This window comes from Anomaloglossus baeobatrachus, chromosome 6 (assembly GCF_048569485.1).
Source record: "Anomaloglossus baeobatrachus isolate aAnoBae1 chromosome 6, aAnoBae1.hap1, whole genome shotgun sequence".
Taxonomy (NCBI): Eukaryota; Metazoa; Chordata; class Amphibia; order Anura; family Aromobatidae; genus Anomaloglossus; species Anomaloglossus baeobatrachus.
Genome location: NC_134358.1, coordinates 532,384,948 through 532,406,432, shown reverse-complemented (window position 1 = coordinate 532,406,432; position 21,485 = coordinate 532,384,948). Strand labels below are relative to the sequence as shown.

The 21,485-nt window shown below is 42.8% G+C and overlaps 1 protein-coding gene across 3 annotated transcripts in view; it reads right to left on the bottom strand.

Moving 5' to 3' along the window:
- PIP4K2A (phosphatidylinositol-5-phosphate 4-kinase type 2 alpha) overlaps positions 1–21,485 on the bottom strand; it is a 157,120-nt gene that overhangs the window by 114,670 nt on the left and 20,965 nt on the right. The window lies entirely within an intron of this gene.

Sequence of the window (21,485 nt, the reverse complement as noted above, 5' to 3'; positions counted from 1 at the left end):
AACGGAGCATTTACGACTGCCTGCTGCCGCCACCGGGAGCTGCTGGTTGGTGAGGGTGGCAATCAGACATTGATGACCTATCATGAGTCATAAATGTTAAAAGTAGTGGACAACCTCTTTAATTTTAAAACAAAATTGCAAGTTTCAGTTTAAATATTGTTAGAAGATTTTATAACTTTTTATCATATATACTTTGGGTATTAATGCCTCCCAGTTTTCATAACCTCAACCTGTAGTTCTAGAATAACCATCTTAAAAAGGGTTCTCCACTAATATAAATGTTACATTTAATGGCCTAGCTAGGTCCACCGGCCTCTTCTCCGCCTAGCTAGGTCCACCGGCCTCTTCTCCGCCTAGCTAGGTCCACCGGCCTCTTCTCCGCCTAGCTAGGTCCACCGGCCTCTTCTCCGCCTAGCTAGGTCCACCGGCCTCTTCTCCGCCTAGCTAGGTCCACCGGCCTCTTCTCCGCCTAGCTAGGTCCACCGGCCTCTTCTCCGCCTAGCTAGGTCCACCGGCCTCTTCTCCGCCTAGCTAGGTCCACCGGCCTCTTCTCCGCCTAGCTAGGTCCACCGGCCTCTTCTCCGCCTAGCTAGGTCCACCGGCCTCTTCTCCGCCTAGCTAAGGCCACCGGCCTCTTCGCCGCCTAGGTAGCGTGATTGCATCAAGCCATCAGGTTGCTGGTCTTCTTCCTAGCCTTCCTTCTATTCTTTAGACCATGATGTCCTTTTCCAGTGATTTGTTCCTTTGTATGATGTGTCCAAAGTAGGCAAGTCGTAGCTTGGTGATCTTTGATTCGCGTGGTATGTCTGGTTTGATTTGTTCCAAAATTGATTTGACTTTGGATGCAAGTACAAAACGCACATGCAATGATTAGAGATACGTGTCTGAAACGCGTTCTGTACAATGGTTTTTATACATTTACCTAATAAATTGTGTTTTTAGCTGAAGATCCTGATGCTGGAAACCTATTTTTTCCCCACAGATTCTCAAGAATCCATGCAGCCGCTCATCAGTAGCCATCAGACTGATCTCCGCTCACAGAATGGGCTGCAGAAGATTTCCCTTAATATGCCCTGAGGACATCTGTGAGCATGAAATACCTTGTAAAGCATTGGGAAACATCTCGGGCTATTTTTACATGTTTATGTTTGCAGATAAACATGTTATTCACTTCCGTATTGCTCATAATCCCGGACTGAGCTGGTCTGGGTGTGTAGCATCTTGTGTCTCGCAGTGAAAGCCTATTCTAAATGGAAAAACTTGATATTTACACTTGGATGCAAAACCAATACAATAGAAGGCAATTGTTTACACTAGAAATTAAAGGAGGAGAATGGATCGGTTTTTATACAAACGCAGAGAACACTTTTACTTCTTCTATTCATGTGTGACCGAGTATGATCCAGGTAAAAAATGTGCAGTTAAATCCTTCTCTTGAAAAGGGGACTTGAGCCATAGTATTTATTTCACAAACCGCAGGTGAGGACTGGGCGTGTGAAAGTGCGATGGAAGCGAAGCAGAAATAGTGTGAGAACGGGGATAGCAACGTTCAGGGCTTAGATCTTCAGAGAGTCCTCTGCAAAAAGAAGCAACTTTATACTCCGCCTGAAAGAAAGGTCATTATTCTGTGTTTACATCTCAGGTACAAATCTCTGCAGCGCCATGGCAACAGACTTCAAAACAATCCCTGTGTAGTCTGATGCACACTTTTATATATCCACTAGTTCTTGTTAAAGCACATCAAGCAAGTAAAGTCTGTAAAATGAGCAGTTTTTTGAGTGGCAGCAGCTACCAGTCAGCTGATAGCTGGGGTGGGTATTCAAAGTGATTCCTGCCCACCTGCCTGTCCATCCTTCCCCCTGTTATTTATGCTAATTCTATTATAGAATCGTTTTAGTAAGTGACTAGAAGGACCTGTGCTAATGTCATACCCATGTGACCAGAAAGGGTGGACCCTCAGCCCACAGGAAAAATAATGCGGCTTCCTGGTATCAGCTATGTTGGCTGTGGCCCCACTCCTTGTCACATGGGCATGACATCCGCACAGATCCTTCTAGTCACTTAGTAAAACGATTCTATAATAGAATTAGCATAAATAACAGGGGGGAGGATGAATAGGCAGGTGGCGGGAATCACTATGAATACTCACCCCAGCTATCAGCTGATCACCAGCTGCTGTCATTCAAAAAGCTGCTCATTTTACAAACTTTACGTGCTTGTGTTTCAAAACTTTTACATCCTAGCTGACAACTAAATTTATAGAATCAGCAGGATAGTGCCAGTATAGCAGTGGCTTTAGGTTATATAGGAAAATATTGGTATGCTTTAACCTACAAAACGTGCCTCAACTTCTTTTGGAGTGGTTTTCTGGGATCATATATAGTCAGCAGTGGGGTGCCGCAGGGATCTGTGCTAGGACTGATTCTTTTTAATCTCTTTATTAATGACCTTGTGGATGGGATTGATAGTAAAGTGTCAGTCTTTGCTGATGACACCAAACTATGTAGGATATTAAAAACTGACCTTGATAGTACAATATTACAAAAAGATCTGGATAAGATGTCAGAATGGGCAGATGCTTGGCAAATGAGATTTAATGTTGATAAATGTAAAGTAATGCACGTTGGACGGCGTAATCCTATAGCTGCGTATACATTAAATGGAAGTAAACTCGGGACTACAGAACAGGAGAAGGACTTGGGTATTCTCATTACAAATAAGCTGAGCAGCAGCACTCAATGTCAAGCAGCAGCTGCTAAAGCAAACAAGATTTTAGGATGTATAAAAAGAGAGATTAGATCCAGTGATCCCAAAGTATTGTTACCACTCTATAAATCACTTTTAAGGCCACATCTGGAATATGGGATCCAGTTTTGGGCTCCACATTTTAAAAAGGACATTCTGAAGTTAGAGTCAGTTCAAAGGCAGCAACTAGACTACTACAAGGAATGGAGGCCTCCCATATGATGACCGGTTGAAAAAGTTAGATCTGTTTAGCTTAGAAAAAAAAAAAGACATCTCAGAGGAGATCTTATTTATATGTATAAATACATGTGTGGACAATATAAAGGACTGGCACATGACTTATTTCTTCCAAAGACAATACTAAGGACCAGGGGGCACTCACTGCGAGTGGAAGAAAAGCGATTCCGACACCTAAATAGGAAAGGGTTCTTTACAGTTAGAGCAGTCACTGTGGAATGCCAACCACAATAGGTAGTAATGGCTGATACTATAACAGCTTCTAAAAAAGGGCTGGATGATTTTCTCAGTACACACAACATTGTTGGTTATAAATGACTTAGTGACAAAATGTAGACCTGGTGGAGGAAGGGTGAACTAGATGGACCTAGGTCTTTTTTCAACCTAAGTAACATATATCATATTATATATATATATATATATATATATATATATATATATATATATATATATATATATATATATATATATATATATATATATATATATATATATATATATATATATATATATATATATATATATATATATACACATATACACACACACACACACACACAGTATATACATACATACATACATACATACATATATTTATATTTATTTATTTTTTTCAGGAAAACTACAAACACTCCAGATTTCTTGAGTTGAACCAGTAAACAGCTAAACATTTTGCAGCTTTATTGCACTAAAAATATTGGCCGAGGTACTTTCCTAGAGGATTTGCTTTCCCATTACCTATCTGTTGTAAGCTTTTTAGGCAAAAAAAATCTAAGACTACAAAGAACTGTTTTGTAGTCTGTTACCATAGAAACACAGAGGTGAGGAGGTGTATGCACAGAATGATAGGAGTTCTCAAGTGAAAGGGAACCGGTCATCGTGAAAATGCCGTCCAATCTTCAGATATGTTATAGAGCAGGGGGAGCTGAGTAGATTGACATATAGCTTTGTGAGGAAAGAGTCAGTATAATCCATGTTTTCAGTATTTAACGCTCTGCTCTTTCTGGGGTTTTTGGTCCAGGGGGCGGTCCTATCCGTGATTGAATAAGTCTGCATAGAGGTAGCTGTCAAAGAAAAGTGTGGAATGCCCAAGTGTTGAAATTTTAAGGGGGCATACATGGGGATTGAGAAGGGGGTTGTTTGAGTAGTAGACACCCCCTTTAAAATGTAAGTTAATTACAAGAAATACTGTAGACCAAGTTCTGTTAGTATGGGACAGTTTCGATAAATATATAATCAGAATTACTAAAATAATAGCGGTCAAAAAAAGGAGACAATTTACAAAATTGGTGCAAAATTTGTATTTTTTGTTAATAAATGGGGGTAAACATCTAAGAAGCTCAATAGAGACATTCACAAATAGAGAAGGGAGAAGCTGATACAACTGGACGGAAACCTCACCACCAGTCCCCAGGGGTTAAGACTAGATTTCTAGGCAAGTCCCATTTATTAGTTGTTTTAGGGTGGTTTTTTTGTAAAAAAAAAAAACAAAAAAAAAAACGATAAAATAAACAAGGTAGGAAATAATGGGCTCATAGAAAATGAAGTCAGTGGTGAGGAAGTACGGAAACAGACATGGCAACTCCTAATGGTACGACGCCATGTGGCCGGCAGATAAGGCGATTTATCTCATCACAGCACATTAGGTCCATGCACTATTTACAGACTGAGCAACGAAATTCATAAGGAAACCGGACACATTGGGTCTGAAGTAAAGTTTTCGATCATTTCTACCACCGCTGTCACATACTGTATATTACTTTCTGCCAAGTGCAAGAGATAATATTCTGGATACCACCTCAACCTTAGAAGAATAGACCATTCCAGTCCATATTCTCTATTAAAAGGGAACCTGTGAGGTCCCCTATGCCCTCTAGCATTGATACCTTTAGGGCCAAATTCCCTCCGTAACCATTCCCGTATAACTCTATTCACTAATATCAATGTTTAAAAAAAAAAAAAAGATTCGTAAACCTCGCTGTTCTTATGCCAAGTAGGGCCTTGACTAGTCACAGGAGTGTTGTGTCCCCTGACTAGTCTGCCCTCTCTCCATGTTATCACGCCCCTTTGGGCGTGATAACATGATTTTCACAAGCCAGCATCACCGCCAGGTCCTGGACATCTCACTCATTTCAGCTAAGTCAGTGCACCTTTGAAGCAAGGTGTACGCTTCCTGGCGTCATTAGGCAAACCGCGCATGACCGGAAATTCAGAAGACATGTACGGGAACCGCAGGGGTGAAATGAGACGTGCGCATGCGCAAGATTTCCAGGCACTGGAGAGGCATGATCACATGGAAAGAGGGGGAACTAATGCCCCTGCGACTAGTCACAGGCCTAATAAGCATAGGGACGGCAAGGTTTATAAGTAGTTTTTTTTATACATTCATATTAGTGAATAGTGTTATATAGGGAGGGAATTTAGGTATACAGGTATGAATGCTGCTTAATTGTTTAAAAGGGGTGTATAAAAATCATGCATCTTCCCTATATATCACCTAAAACACTTTGGCCACGATTCATCATTACAGTTTCTTCAGTTTTCTCAAGCAATTTGCTCCTTTTTAATGGCTTTAGTATATTCACCTTATTTTCTTCAAGCTTTGAGTCACTTTTTAAAGAGACTATCAGCACAGGATGAATGTTCACATCAAGTACAGGCGCTCGAGCATCATGGCAGGGCCAAACATTTAAGTGCAGCTTATCACCTGCTTGTTTTTAATCTCTCTCCTCCCTTCTCTGGCTCTAGGAATCAAGAGCTGTCAATCACAGAAGAGGAGAGGGTAGAGATTGAGGGAAAACCTGTAGGTGGGAAGGTGAATTTAAATGTTTTACCCCACCATGATGCACCGAGCGCCTGTACTTGGTGTGAACAGTCATCCTGTGCGGATAGACCACTTAAAAGGGACTGGGGCTGGGTGAGCCCTGGTTCGACTGAGTAGGGGGTCAGTTGTCCGTTCAAAAGGATGCTCAGTAGGATCTTGACACTGAGCAATGTTGTTCTTGGTGTACAACGCGCTCCCTCACTGGGTCTGAAGAGAATTTACGAGTCGGCAAGAGAGTGCACTGCCAGTGTGCATTGTAAGGAAAGAATGAACACAATGTCACTTGTAGGGTGAGGCTGCCTTCTGCTTTTCCTGCACACCGGGAAATCTTACAATGCACGCCGACACTGCGCTCTCTTGCAGTCTCCTCACTTCTCATCAGACCAGGGGAGGGAGTGCACTGTCATTGTGCCTGATGATGACTCGCTTGTTTGAGAATCCCAGTGAATGCTGCAATTCTCAAACAATGTGTCATCATACAAAAAGTAGTAAAGAAAAAAAGAAAAAAAAGCTAGAAAGAGTAGAGATTGAACGATAAGGGCTTTTTAATTAAAGTATATTAGAGAATAAATTAAATAACATTTAAAAGACAGACATTTAGGATTAGAATACATTTTAGCTTTAGTCACCCCTTTAAGGGGCGTACGGATGTCAGAAACACAGTGACCACCGAGGCTTGGTTGCCGCCAGAAGCCTTGGCCAACAGCGAATGGTTAAAGAATAGGCGTCTCTGAGGACCGGAGGTAGCAACGAGCAGCCACACAGGGTAGTAGACATATATACATATATATATATATATATATATATATATATATATATATATATATATATATATATATATATATATATATATATATATATATATATATATATATATATATATATATATATATATATATAGATAGATAGACATATATATAATTATTTTTTTTTTTAACTGTTGCTGGCTGTCTACAGTTCACCATGTGAGAAAACAAAAAGACAAAAAAAAACTTTTTTTTGTTTTTGTATATTGTATTAGAATGCAACTGCGCTCAAATACAATTTGCTCATCTCAAAGTCATTATGTTATTAATCTATACAGGAAGGAAAAAGTATTGCAACCTCTAGCAAGATGCCAAAGGCCATATTTACACCCAGATTTATCCACAACTTGCAACGCCCTAAAATCTGCATCAAAATCTGCATATGTCCTAGGAGGATTATGACCTAGATATTTCCCATTGCATAATAGGGAGTGTCAGCACTGCAGTCTTACAGCACTGGGGCCCTGGGTTCAAATCCCACGAAGGACATCTCCAGGAGACTATATTCTCCTTGTGTTTGAGTTTTCCAGTTTCCTCCCACAATCCAAAAGATTGAGTGGTAGGGGATGTACCCCCTCCCGATGGGGACAGTGAGATCACGTCTGTAAAGTGCTGCAGAAATTAATGGCGCTATGTCAAAGTCAACTAAATAAATCTTGGTAAGATCTGAAATGTTCCACACTAATCCTGATAATGGGAAAACATCCATTGCTCAGCTTCTTCTCCATCCTAATAGAGAATTTTTCTGGATACGGAGCCCCACATGCAGCCAGAATTTAGAGAACATTGATATTTTGTTTATTTTATTTTTTTACTTAAATGCAATATTTTTTGGAGCAAAAATAGATTTTTGCAAATTATTTTCTTTAAAACTTTTGCACCATTTGCTCCTAGCGCCTCTGGGATGCTACGTCTTTACCTGGCTGCACAATAGGTAAATGGAGGCTACTACATTCCAATGATGAGCGTTTGGTGAGGTTTTGATGTTGCAGAAGGTTTGACCAATTTGGTATTTTTCACTACATTTTTTTAGTGTTTTTTTTGTTTTTTTTTTTACATGAGATTTTATTGAGAGGATTTTTTTCTGCTGTGGTTTCAGTTTTATTTTGGTAGGTCATCTTCAAAATAAAACGTTTTTGTTTTGGACACTTCCTGGTATTTTTTTTTTTTTTTTTATATTAATTATTATTATAAAACCATGTCAAAATGTTTGCTTTTTTTGTTGTTTTATTTGGGCTGAATTAACCCAAGTTATCAACTACCCACTACAGGATCCATACGTTATGTGAATGATTGGCTGCAGCGGTCAAGTGCTAGTGGAAGGCAAACAAAGAACATAAGAGCCCAAAGATCAGTGTGGAAAAGATGTGGACTTTTTCCTATAACTTTTATTTTTATTACACTTGCAAATTACAACTTGTAAAAAAAAAAAAAACTGTATGAAAACCTCAAATTAAAGTTGCAGGAACTTCCAGTTTTTCACCTTGTCATCCCCTAGGCAAGCTTTCTGTTTATATCTAGGATGTTGTCTTGTAGTTGGTAACAACTTTAGTTAGAACCTTTGTCATCAGTGTAAAGAGCTTTTTACAAATCATGAGAGGAGAAAAGGAGATACCCGGAAATGTCAGTAAGCAGCAACCAAAATCCCAGAGAGTCTGATCATCCTGCACCTGTGGCGCCCCTGAGGCTTCAGTCGCCACAGGGTACAGCACACCTCACTTAAGGTGCAGTACTTATCCTGGATCCAGAGGAGATCGGTACCGGTTTCACCACTTAAACAACTCAAAACACATAATCAGGTTGCCCTCCCCAATGAGGACCAGGCTTGGGGGCGGGTCTTAAAGCAGTCACCAAACATGGGAGGTAGCCACCCACTAGTGACAGGGACCCCCGGGGAAGGTGCAGCCACCAGGGGGAGTCAGGAGCCAACACAGCAGTTAGAGAGTTCTCTAGCAGGAGAGGAGGAGATCAGACGGTCTTAAACGGTGGCTCTGGTGGGACACAGGAGATAAGACGGCTGGCCGAGGGGAGAGCTTCATTGCTCCCTCAGGGCCAGCGCAGTTCAGGGTGCAGAGCCCTAGGGTGAACCATACTTCAGGTTGGGTCAACAGAGTCTGCAAGACAGGGGGATTGCTTGTCCCTCTTGCCAACACTGTTCCCGGGGCACAGTGCTACATCGGGTTTGGGGCCGTGATCTGGGTCCGGCCCCACTGCGGACCCGCGGCACCTGCATACAGGACGGGAGACAACAAGTCAAGAGCAGAGGTCCCCAAGTAGCTTCAAGCCACGGTGATCCATTTTCAACAGGCGCAAGCAGGAAGGGCCCACCGACCAATGCACTGGGTCGGACCTTCAACGGATCTGGGATCGACTGGGGCCCATCACAGTGGTGGCCAGTACTTCAGCGGCAGCAACCGGGTTACCTAAAGAAATGAGTAAAACACCTGGAACCTGCAGAGACTGTGTCCACCTGTTCTTGCCGGCGCCGCTGCCCCGTGCTTTGGCTCCTGCCATTACTACTTCCCTCATCATCCTACTTCCCTCATCCTTTATTGTACACCTCGGGGCCACGAAATAGGGCATAAGGGTCACCCCGTGACATCCCCTGACTCGACGATGAGTAACTTAACCTCTTGCCCTGTGGGTGCTACACACCTGATTCAGAGTCCTGCCATACAGCGCCTGGACGTCACCAAACCAGGAGACCGAGAAACAAGAATTTCGCTTAAATAATTAGAAGCAGATTTTATGTTAAAATTGGTTACTTTTTTCCTTTTCGGAAATCACAGTTGCATTTTTCTTTTTTCAGACCTTGTTCACATACAGTGTAAATGCAGTTTTTTCTGCTACTTTTTATCCCCATGTTTTCACTATAATACACAATAATAATGCTTTATTATTATTGCTTTTTTTCTGCATTAGGCGTTTTTCCCTTTATTTGATGTATTTTTTATGCAGATTTGAAGCATTCTTCTTTGATGTTTTTCTAGTATACAAATAGCTTTGATTCTGCACTTAAAAACAACTGTGTTTTTTGTTTGTTTTTTTACAAAATGTTTTCAGGTTCCCCATAAAAACATAAAAAAAAAAATATGGAGTTCTTTAGAATCTTTAAATACATACATGGCATGAGCTTTCATGAAATCACATCCACTGAAACAGTTAAAGGGAACCTGTGAGGTGCAATATGCACCCAGAGCCACGAGCAGTTCTTGGTGTATATTGCTAATCCCTGCCTAACCATCCCTGTATACACCAGCATAGATAAAGAGATCTTTAAAAAACGTATTTGTAAAGATCCTTTATCATATGCTAATGAGAGCCGGGACTAGTCCCAAGGGCGTTGCTTCCCTTGTTAGTTGGCCATATTAGTATGTTAGTACATTTACAGGGGCCTACAGGGTTGTGCTAACATGCTAAATGAGTGTGCAGCGTCACAGGATCTCACTCACCTCTTTGCTACCATCTCCACCCGACCCTGGAGTTCGGCTCAGTGCGCATGACCCCGGAAGTTGGGTCATGCACACTGACGCCGGGTGTACGTGTCCTGGCTTCAAACTGAAGTAGTGTGCATGACAGAGCCGAAATCCGGCGTTGGGCAGCGATGGCAGCAGTGAGATCATCCTCTGACGCTGCGCATTCATTAGCATGTTAGTACACCCCTGTAGGCCCCTGTGGGTGTGCTGACATGCTAATTGGACCCGAATAGCCAAGGGAAGAAATGCCCAGGGGACTAGTCCCCTCGCTCATTAGCATACGATAAAAGATTTTTAGAAATACTTTTTCTAAAGATCCCTTTATCTATGCTAGTGTATACAGGGACTGTTGGGAAGGGATTAGCAATATGCACCCAGAACTGCTCGTGGTCCTGGCTGCATATTGCCCCTGACAGGTTTCCTTTAAATGCAGAAAAATTTCTGTACAAAAAAAAAAAAATGCAGCAGGGGAACAAAAAACTCCACAGTATTTATGTTAAGTGGGAACATGGCCTCAGGTCTGTGAAATATTCAGAGTGAAACAAATGTATTTGCTATAGGGAGCTTGGTGCAGATTTATGCTATGGTTTGGCCTTAAGGGTTAACCTAAGAGGTTCCCTTCGAACCCCACCGCTCCCCCAAATCTGCCGCCCCTCTCCACTCTCCTATATCTCAAAAATGCTAAGTGAGAACATATACCCCAAAGCAGCATTAACCCAAAGATGTAGATAATACACCCCGACTTAAACGAGCGCAATAAGGTTTTCTGTTTCTTGTCCGGTGGTGACCAATGGTGGTCTCTGTCCTGTGATTTATCACAATCTCATAAAGACAATCTGCCTTGCAGGAGGTGTAACCTGAAGCTCCTGAGTATTACAGCAAAATCGACAATAAAAGGTCCTCACTTACAATGCGCTAATAAAAAGGCTAGTGTTTTTTGATGCAAAAATCGTACATTTTGCAAACCTGTTTGGAGTCAATAGTCAAAACCAAAAATGCAGCTTCCATGCTCAGTACCCGTAATCAGCAGTTGCAGGTTTGCGACTCTAGTTCCGAGTATAATGGAAGTCAATGGGGGACTCAAGCATTTTTCCAGAAAAATGCTCGCGTTTCCCACCGACTTCCATTATACTCAGCACACAAGTTGCGCAATTCCGATAATCCAACTGCTGATTATGGGTACCGAGCACCTGAGCATGGTAGTGCCCACTCATCACTAGTTACGAGTTCTGAGCACCTGATTATGGTATTGCTCACTCATCACTAGTTATGAGTACTGACCACCCGAGCATGGTAGTGCCCGCTCATCACTAGTTACGAGTACTGAGCACCCGAGCATGGTAGTGCTCACTCATCACTAGTTATGAGTACTGACCACCCGAGCATGGTAGTGCCCGCTCATCACTAGTTACCAGTACTGAGCACCCGAGCATGGTAGTGCCCGCTCATCACTAGTTACCAGTACTGAGCACCCGAGCATGGTAGTGCCTGCTCATCACTAGTTACAAGTACCGAGCACCCGAGCATGGTAGTGCCCGCTCATCACTAGTTACGAGTACCGAGCACCCGAGCACGGTAGTGCCCGCTCATCACTAGTTACGAGTACCGAGCACCCGAGCACGGTAGTGCCCGCTCATCACTAGTTACAAGTACTGAGCACCCGAGCATGGTAGTGCCCGCTCATCACTAATGGAAAGGAGTCCTGCGATCCCTGCGTTTCAAAAAACCTAAAACAAAAATAGTAAAATGATCTTTAAAACAATTCAAAGAAGTAAAATTACATTTCTTCAGAGTACATAGACACAAGTGCAAAGATACGGTCCCAATGCACTTACAGCATTAGCTCTCTTATGACTGTCATATTGGATTCTACAATGAGAAAAAAGCAGCACAATAAAGCCATATCACCTCTTATGTAAAAACCTGCGGTCAGGTTCCCTTTCATGGTATTGCTTTTACATGGTTTTATTCTCTTCTAGGCGTTCTCTAGTATCTTTCTTCTATGGTATTTGGTCAACAAGTTATAAAAATGTTATTTGGAACAATGATTATATAATATCAACACGAAAAGTCATGCAAATCACATACAGCTGATGTCGAAACAACAAAGGATTAATACTAAAAGCATGGAAAGTACAAAACAATCCCGAGAAATCCCACAGAGATGCGATCCTGTATCCACAACCGTTATCCAAACACTGCAAAGTATTTATTTATAACACACCAACAACTCGCCCTGATGGGTACTCTGCGCGAGACGCTTCTGCTACCCAGAGATAATAGAAACTAATCCTGACTATAGGAGATCTGGCCAGCGGACAACCCTGGGCTATCAACTAAGGCGATATGCACACGCTGAGTATTCGTTGCAGAAATTTTGTGCATCTTCTGGCAGAAAAACGCACCTAAAAACGAGCTGTGTTAATGCCGTGTTTTTTTGCCATGCAGTTTTCATAATGAAGTCAATGGACGGAGGTGCTTAAAAAAAAACAAAAAACAAAAACACCAAGTTTTTTTTTTCTGCGCCCAAATCTGAAAGGACAAAGGAAGCAACATGTGCACTACATTTCAGAATTCCCATTGACTTTGCTGCCATAATGATAGACATGCAGATTTGGGCAGAAATATGCATGATAAACTGCCCCAAATCTGCAACAAAAACTCAGCATGCACACACAGCCTTAATCACATATTGTGGGGAAACTATCAATCCTGCTCCCCTCCTATTTATGATGGTGGAATCCTTCTATACATGCCAGCTATAGTTTATTCTACTTTGGTCTGTGAGGTGTGGTGTACCAGACCCTCAGGCGAAAGTTGTACTTAGGGATAAAAATAAGCAACATGTGCACAACATTTCAGAACTATCATTAACTTTGTTGGCAGGATAGACATGCGACAAAATTGCACCAGAAAAAAAAAAAAAAAAAAATTATAATTAATTATAATTATAATCCCCTTCACTGACGGATTTGGCAAATTTACGGCGACTCCAAGCCTTGCCGGGGTCCGAGAGGCCCCTGCCCTGGTGTTGACTGTTCTTCGTATACTGCTCGAGACCGCCGGGCCACTACCCGTCCGCGGTCCTTCCGGCAACCTCCGAGCAGTCCCCCTCCAGACTGTTACTGCCGTTGCTTACCTTGCTGACCTGTCCTGCACACAGCCGGACCAACTTCAGGCTTTTCTACTCTCACTTTTACTCTTTTCTTCTTTGCTCCACTACTACTTCACTTTCACTTCACTTAGCTCCTCTACAACTTCACTGTTTACTCCTTCACCTCCCTAACTGAACTGCCTGGTTCTTCCCGCCTCCAGGGCTGTGTACTCCTCGGTGGGCGGAGCCAACCGCCTGGCCCACCCCCGGGTGTGAACATCAGCCCCTGGAGGAAGGCAACAAGGATTTTGGTAGCTTTGGTGTTCCTACTGGGATGTAGGGTGTGGTGGTGCAATGACCTGTGACCCCTGGCTTGCCCAGGGCGTCACATATACACACACACACACACACACACCTACTGATTCCCCGCCGCTCTCCCACACTGCTGCTCCTCTTGCAGGGATGGTGCATGAGAACTGTAATCAATCAGTGGTGAACGTGGTGACAACGCCTTGGAATAGTATTTTACAAATTAAATATAGAATTAGTCTGCTCATAATAGGCCACAGCTTTATTCCTGTAGGCTTCAAAGCTAAAATGGCACAGCATTCCTTTTTTTTTTTTACTTCGAGCAAGTCTTTGCATTACAGGACTCAGGAGGTCAATGTGTGTGACAACCAGATTGTCGACTATTTTAAATGGCAACTTGCTAAAATGTGAATGAAACTCTCAACAATTATACAGAATATAAATTAGGATCAGTTTAGAATGTTCAGTCCACTAAAGGCAGACTGTCTGTAGGATCAACCCTCTACATGGGCACATAGGTCAGAGGAACCTGAATAAAGTGATACCATAACTGCAATCTGATCTCTTTTTCCAGAGAAAGCCATAGTTTTTTAATGTGCTGTTAAGATCTATGGACCGGACATAGTAGATCTGCTGGAGAATCTGCCTCCAGAGTTTGTTTTTTGTTTTGTTTTTTTAATTAAATGAAAGGAGCCATTACCAGTGCGAGGCACGTAATAACTGACAGCCAGCACTTTTGACCTCACTACATAGCTGTGCCTGATTATAACCACAGTACAGCAGAGCTGAACCTTGATTGATTACAAATACATTTTCAGTTACAGTTGTCCTCTTACAGTGCTATCAGCTCCTCCCTTGCCCTGCTGACGAAGCTAACGTGACACGCGCATTCGGGACCGGGGACTCCCATCCTCCCACTGATTGCTGGCAACAAGCACCTCTGCTCCACAGTGGGTAGGTAGCATTTATGAATATGTGCATTTGATTTTCAGTGCACGCCATGTATTTACTTTGGTGTGCTCACCCTAAGTTGGGGCTGTGATATGCTTTAATAGTTGAATTGAACATTGATTACGCCACTAGTGATCGGTTGTGGTTCTTGCTGTCTGCTATACCGTGGGGGTGATGGATCGAGCCCTCCTTCTATACATATACCCATGCACTATCTGTACTGTACTATATATGCATTGGATTTTTTTTGTCCATTGCATAGTCACTTGTATGCAATTTTATAAAGTTTGTAGTTATTTATGAATTAGGCGGGCTTTGCACACTACGACATCGCAGGTGCGATGTCGGTGGGGTCAAATTGAAAATGACGTACTTCCGGCATCGCACGCGACGTCGTAGTGTGTAAAGGTTCGATGATACGATTAACGAGCGCAAAAGCGTCGTAATCGTATCATCGGTGCGTCGGCGTAATCCATAATTACGCTGAAGCGACGGTCCGATGTTGTTCCTCGCTCCTGCGGCAGCACACATCGCTGTGTGTGAAGCTGCAGGAGCGAGGAACATCTACCGGCGTCACCGCGGCTTCCGTAGAATATGCGGAAGGAAGGAGGTGGGCGGGATGTTTACATCCCACTCATCTCCGCCCCGATTGGCCGCCTGCCGTGTGACGTCGCAGTGATGCCACACGACCCGCCCCCTTAATAAGGAGGCGGGTCGCCGGCCAGAGCAACGGTCGCAGGGCAGGTGAGTGCATGTGAAGCCGGTGTAGCGATAATTTTCGCTACGCCAGCTTTCACAAGATATTGTACCTGCGACGGGGGCGGGGACTATCGCGTGCGACATCGCAGCATCGGCTTGCGATGTCGCAACGTGCAAAGCCCTCCTTAAGTTTCCTTACGTGTTTTATACACGATGTATATTAGTGCTATCAGCTCTGCTGTACTACCCCTACCTCCAACACTGGCTGCCTGTGAAGTGGAAGGTGAAGCACAGAGAGGACAACTACAGCTGCAAATGTGTTTGTAATATGACAAAGTTCAGTTCTGCTGTACTGTGCTATTTATAATCACACTCAGCTCTTCAGTGAGATTGGAGCATCAGACTTAATCATTACATTGGATCGCAGATATCAAAGTATTACTCAAGCTTCTTTGACCTGCATGTCCATACAATAGGAGGGCTAATCCTACTGACAGATTGGCTTTAAGATTTCTCAAAATTCTGCAAGGATCATAAGTAGGACTACGAGCGTGTCATTCTTATATACAGTTTTTTGAGTTTGCATACAATATATAAGAAAAAAGTTATATGCATATTGCCTTAAAGTACCACAGCAATTTCTTTTAAGGATAATGTAGAGGACCTTGTGCCTTCTTGTTTAAGTTGATGTGCCACTTCTAGGTATTCTATGATCTTGGCTCCTTCTTCCCCTCAGACAAACCACATGTCCAATAATGCCTTTGGCTTTGCAGAACAGATAGACTTTCATCACATTGCACTTGTCAGCCAAGTGATAAATCAGTTCTAGAACTGCTGTCTCCTGAGTCTTCAGTGTTTCCTATCTGATGCAGCTTCAGGATGTCTCCTCCTTGTGATAAGTTTCTCCCGGTTAGCCATTACAAGTAGGAGGCATGGCAAACAGGTGGGAGGGACTGTATATATGATGTCATCATGTAGTTCACAGGAAGTCAGACACTGACTTCCTGTCTACACTGCAAAGCATGTACTGGGCTGGATGTCAGACTACAGATCACGTGCCAAAGCTACAAATAATTAGAAATATACATTAATGTTCAGCCTCAACGGGGACAGTGATAAGGTCTATAAAGAGCTGGTAAATATGTTGGCACTAAATAAGCAAATATAATAAATATATCATAATAAAATAAACCCCAAGGATTTGTTGCTTGAGAGGAAGAATCTCCAAACCGGCTACATAGCGCAGGGGAACGTTAAATGCAAAGTACGTCTGCAGATTGCATTCAATCATAGCCCGTTTGCTTCATTTCCTTCTCCGTTGTAAATCTTTTGACACATCCAGACTGATATTTTGACAAGTGTGTCCTGACAGTGCCAATTCACAGGATACTGCGATAGGAATTGGCATTGCTAAATTCAGCTTTAGGAAGAAAATCCCTTTACTGCTAAGAGATTAAAAATAAAAAGCACCTGTTTGGCCAAAGATCCCCATGACAACACTTCCTGCTCAATATTCTAGTGCTCAATTGATCTACTAAATCAATCCTGTTTAATGCACGTGGCTAGGGATGATGGGTGAACCCAACTAATGTCTATAGCCAAAACCCAAACTCCAGGTATTGAAACCAGTTAAGTAGTGATGAGCGAGTACTAAAAAGCTCGGGTGCTCGAGGCTCGGGCCGAGCATCCCAAGATACTCGTGTACTCGGCCCGAGCACCGAGCCCAATGTTATCCTATGGGGGACCCGAGTATTATTCTGAAATGACCACCGGCAGCATGTAGAAACCATAAAACTGTAAATTAAAAAAAAAAACGTGCGTGTGTGTGTAAGCGTGCATATATATATACACGCGGAGTGGAGTGCGGGAGGGGCTGTAGCCGAGCGGGGACGTGTCGGGCTAAAGGCACGGTCATGCTGTGAGGGCCGGCCAATCCCTGCATAAGGGCTGGCTCTAAAAAGAGCGCCAACATGAAGACCACGAGTACAGCACGAGTATTGCGAGATTACTCTGTCCCCGCCGAGTAGACCGAGTACAGTGATACTCGTGCGAGTACCGAGTAGTAACAAGCATACTCGCTCATCACTACAGTTAAGAGATGAGCATTATGTGGATAATGAATACGATCCAATCAGTTGGAGGACCCAGGACAGGAAAGGGCCCCTGTGCAAGAACAGTAATGGGGCCCTTGCAGTGTAATAGTTCATCAAAAATGCACAATTTGTCCTGCTTTAGAATGCAAATGGGATTGCAAGATTTGTTGTTTAGGAATTAATTAAAAAAAAGCAATGTAAGGTTTCTGTTGCTGCACCAGGCTTCCAAGAAAGTGAAGCAATACAATTCCCTCCTTCAGCAGGTCAAAGTGCGCATGCGCAGGAGCACAATGCCAGCCACTGTGGATGACGTAGGACGTGGTTGAAGAGGACGGAGACCACAGCATAGAGGAGTGCCAGACCCATGGGCAGCAACAACCATAGGACCAGCCCACCCCCTAGATGAGTACAGTGAAACCTTGGTTTACAAGCACACTCCCAGAACGGATTGTTCTCGTAAACCAAGTTACTCGTCTAGCAAAGCAAAATTTCCCATAGGAAGCTCAGACAATTCGTTCCACAACTTGTTCAACATCCCATCCTGGTCACCTATTGTGCCACTCCACACTTACACAATGCTCACCTTACCTTCCATCGCCGGCCTCCCGGTTCTTGTAGTTCGCCGGTACAGGATGTGTATCGGGTAACCATCATGACCGATGATGTCGGAGCTCCCGCTGCCAGAGCGCTGACGTCAAAAGCAGAAGCCGCTTGCCTCTGATTCTCAAAGGCAGCGCGTTGACCAAGCGGCTGACAGTGGAAGTTCCTCCATCGTCGCGATGGTTACCCAATATACATCCTGTACCGGCGAACTACAAAAACCGGGAGGCCGGCGATAGAATGGAAGGTAAGGTGAGCATAATAGGTGTGTGTGCGTTTGTGCGTATTTGTGTGGACTGCAAGAGCAGGTCAGAGCGCGGTGGATGTACGGAACCGGAAGTGTGTGCAGTGAGTATTTGCTCGTACAGCAAAGCTTGCTCGTAAACAGTTACAAATTTACAGAAAGCTTTGCTCGTATAGCGAAATACTCGCACACCAAGTTACTTGTAAACAGAGGTTCCACTGTAAAATGAACTTTTTTACATTAGACTTTGGCTTGAGCACTTATATACAGTATTCTAGAATGTTGTATATAAAGGCTCAGTGGTGGTGGCCGCAGCTAATAAAAGGGACAAATCTGGTGACCGGTTCCTTTTACCAAGCCAAGTCAAACCAGGATTTCTATTTGCAGATGTGTCCATCATGAACACCTTCTGCCAAAATCACAAACAGACTTTACACATGGACATCACCGAATGTGGCCTATAAGAATCGGATTGACTACATATGTGTTCAACAAAGATGGAGGTCGGCAATTATTACTGTTAAAACAAGGCCAAGAGCTGAAGGTGGAAAGACTAGACAATAGGTAGTTTCCAACTTTGATTTGACCAACATAACCTGAAGTATTTTGGAACGGTCTACACAACCGAATTATATCTCTGGTCACACATGATAGAAACCCTGAGGAATTATGAACACAAACTATTACTGAAGAAGCCAGAAAGAAAAAACAAAAAGCAGGAGAGGCCCCCCACAACCATGGTTAACAGGAGAGACCCTAAAGATAATTGACGAAAGATGAATGGCAAAAGCTAAAAAGGTAACAAGCAGGAGGCAGACAACATGAGTAAAAGACTAAAAAGAGCCAATCAAGCAGACAAAACTTAAATTACCAAAAGATATGTACAGAGATAGAAATGAACATCTGAAGAGCTCGACTAGGAAGGCATACGAAAAGATCAAAAATATACAACAAAAGTTTTATGCAAGAGTGGAAATGATGAAAGACTTTGACGGGAACAAACTGAATCAGAACAGATGAAGGAAAGATGGAAAGAGTACACGGAGGACCTCTACAAGAACGACTCCGTGATAGAGAAAGAAACTGAGACTGGAAGTGATAGCGACCAAAAACCTTAAAAGACGAAGTCATGACTGCAATATAGCTTCTGTCAAAAAACAAAAGCACCTGGATGTGACAATATTAAAACAGAACTAATAAAGTCTTCTGAAGCAGAAGTGGTCTGTGTCAACAGATATGGACAACTCAGAAATGGCACAGACTGATTAAGATCTGTGTTTCTTCCTATTCCGAAGAATGGAGATGCTGCCAACTGTGGAAACTATTGGACTGTTGCGCTCATACCTCATGTTAGCAAAATACTAGTGAAGATCCTACAAAGAAAGCTAAAGCTTAACTTTGATAAAGAGCTGCCAGAGAAACAAGCAGGATTTAGAAAAAGGCAGAAGAACAAGAGACACAATTGCTAAATTAAATGGATAATGGAAAAGACCAAAGAATACAACAAGGAGTTCTATTTTTGCTTCATCAACGACAGCAAAACCTTTGACTGTGTTGATCACCAGAAACTTTGGAATACTATGAAGTCTATGGGTGTGTCGAACCATCTGATCAGCCTCATCAGGAACCTTTACATTGACCAAGAACCAACAGTTCAAACAGAACATGGTGACACGGCACGGTTCAAAGTAGAGCAAGGCGTCAGACAAGGCGGCATCCGGTCACCATTTGTCTTCAATTTATATGCAGAAGCTATTTTAATGGAAGTATGGACTTGCCCAAAAAGAAGACAATCAAAATTGCTAGACAAATCATCAACAATCTTAAATACACAGTTGAAACAAAATTAATAGCAACAAGCATAGATGGAATGAAGAACTTATTACGAAGTGTCAAGATGGAAAGCTTGAGCATGGGACTCCTACTCATTGCAAAGAAGATAAAGATATTGACCATCGCCAGGTATGATTGGGATATACTGGAGATGGACGTCAAAGAATGAAGTTGTAAAGGACTGCAACAGACTTGGATCAATGATCACTCAAGATGCAGGAATGACACCAAAAGTCAGTAGGAGAATAGCTATGGGCACATCAACAATGAAGTCACTGGACAAGGTCTTCAAATTGCGAAAACATTTCACTGGTTACAATGGAACGGCTTGTACATAGTTTGGTCTCGACTCGTACATGGTCTAGTCTTTTCTGTAGTCACATATGGATGCAAAATCTGTACGATAAAGAAACAAGACACAAGAAGAATCAATGCCTTCGATATGTGGTGCTGGAGAAGGAGGTTACCAATACCATGGATGGCAAGAACAGACAAATCAACTTTGGAACAAATCAAGCCAGACAGGTCACTGGAAGCAAGAATCACCAAGTTACAACTCCTCTACACATCATACGAAGAGAGCAATCACTGGAGAAGGACATCATGGTTGGAAGACTAGAAGGAACAAGGCAAAGAGGAAGGCCAGCGATTCGATGGCTTGATACAATCAAGAAAAAACAGGCGAGAAGACGCTGGTGGACCAAAATAGGCTGCACAGGATCCATCTTCCTACAGAACATTTTCCCATGAAGTCACCATGGCCCAAGATTGAACATAAGGCCGTTTAATAATAACGCTGCTGGGTGTTGCCCCTCCTCAATGCAATCAAGAGATCTGATTTTGCTATATGAGAGGGATAATGTATTTCTTTGCGAACAGTGACATGCCTTGAGAAGAAAAAAGGTTTTGGTACCGTGTCAGCCAGTTGAAAAATGATTGATTGCTCTCAGTGATCAGATCATCATATTTTATTTTTATCTTAGTTAGCCATTAAAAGGTATCAGAACTACAAAATTTTATTTTTGTTTCTCTCACTGAGAGCAATCAATCATGACTTGAGAAGGAACACCCCCCCCCCCCAAAACATGTATGTGCAAATAGAGATCCTGGTTTGGCTTTTATACCAAGTCATATGGCAAGGCTCTCTATAGAGTCGATATTGACTTTAGGATTGCTACTTCTAATGAGCGGCACTAGAGTTCAGGTCATCTTCTCTGAAGAGGCAATTTGCCTTGAACATTTTCCAGAGGAGCACTGCATGGCCTATAAGTCTCCTTACACTGACATGTCTTACTCTCTACAAGGAGAGACATTAGCCCTCCCCAACAACTGTGGTTCACTCACTCTCCCCAGGTCCAGTGCTGAGTCTCAACGGCTGTTATTATTTGCAGCACTGATGGCTCATGCCATCAGTTTTGGCACAGCCACTGATCTCATTGAACGCCTGCAGCACAGTCAAAGGGACGTTAGCACTGCAGACAATCACAGGCAGAAGTAGCAGTAGCAGACTCAAGGCTGGACCCAGGGAGAGTGAGTGAACCACCGGTTTACTTAAAACAAAACAGCAGAGGGGA